The following is a 1,364-nucleotide window of genomic DNA, read 5'->3' as shown; positions in this document are numbered from 1 at the left end:
CCATCCTGCATCCATCAAAATGTTAGTATCAAATCATAAGCATAGACATATATAAGCATCTATCTTGCATCACAAATAGGTCAGTACAATACATCTGTAATCATCGCCCATAAATCACATCATGAAATAATAAATAAAGTCCATCATAATGTCCATAATAAAGTACATGTATAACCACTGCCAAAATCATATATATATCTCAAAAATGAATATGTATGTCATGATACAATGATCGCCCTGAAGGATCTCAAAAATGAATATGTATGTCAAAATGGAGCTAACTCTCTCCGCATGTCTCCCCAGCCCCCTCCTCATCACCTCCTCCTCTGGATCCTCCTTCTCCCCTTGCCCTAGGTGGTCTGAATCCCACCGGTCCACCTATCTGTTGACTCTGTGTGGGACATTGGTTGTGAGTCCTGTGGAAGTGTACACTCTCAGTGTACGAGGCCACTCTCTGCTCTGCTGTTACCACCCCGTGGTATAATCCCCTATAGTAGACCACCTCCCTCTCTACCCTCTCTTCCCTCTCCCTCTACTGCACCATATCCGAGTACATTTGTCCAAGCCCTGCGGGGACCAACATCTATTGTGTTGCATCTCTCTCTACACGCGAGTAACATTTTCCTCTACCCTGTGAAATTTGGCTCGCAGTCCCTCCAACTCCTCATCCTACTTCCATAAGGCATCTTGCAGACCCCCAATGGAAGTCCCTGACTTGGCCTCCTCGAGCATCCACTCAAAATCCTCCCTATCCCTCCTCAGGTCATCTACCCTTGTCCTCGTTGTTTGGAGACTCTTCATCCGATCACCAACCTCCCACCACCTCATCCACACCACCCTCTCCTCCCTCGGTTGCCTCTCCTATGACTATTGTTGCTGCATGAACTTGTGTTGCCTCTGCCTCTCTCCCTCGTATCCCCCCCTTTGATGTCTAACAACACCCCTGCCTACTCCGACCAAAACCCTGTCTCCAAGTACATCCTCCTCCTCACCGACCACCTCATCAACTACCGGTTGTAGCTCATCATCCTCCAAAACCCCAGGAATGGTAAGACGCACTGGTCAGTGTCCTTCCCACTAGCTCTCGTATCCTCCGGTCATCCCCAGATCATCTCGTGCACCCCTCCACTCATCCCAAACCAAATACGATGTTGTCTGGAAGCTAGTCCTTCCCTCCAATGGAATCACCGTCAGACCCCACCTCCCAACCTCTCGTGTCATCCGCGGGTATAGTGGTATGTCCCCCACTATATCCCACACCAAGTTGAACTGTCGAACTACCCTATAAGGTGCATAATACTCCATAACATACATTGATCGACCAAAGAGCCACATCTCCACGCCAGCCTAGTGTAGCTGCCAAT

This window comes from Cryptomeria japonica, chromosome 7 (genome assembly GCF_030272615.1).
Source record: "Cryptomeria japonica chromosome 7, Sugi_1.0, whole genome shotgun sequence".
In the NCBI taxonomy this organism is placed as follows: domain Eukaryota; kingdom Viridiplantae; phylum Streptophyta; class Pinopsida; order Cupressales; family Cupressaceae; genus Cryptomeria; species Cryptomeria japonica.
Note: the sequence above shows the minus strand (reverse complement) of the source record.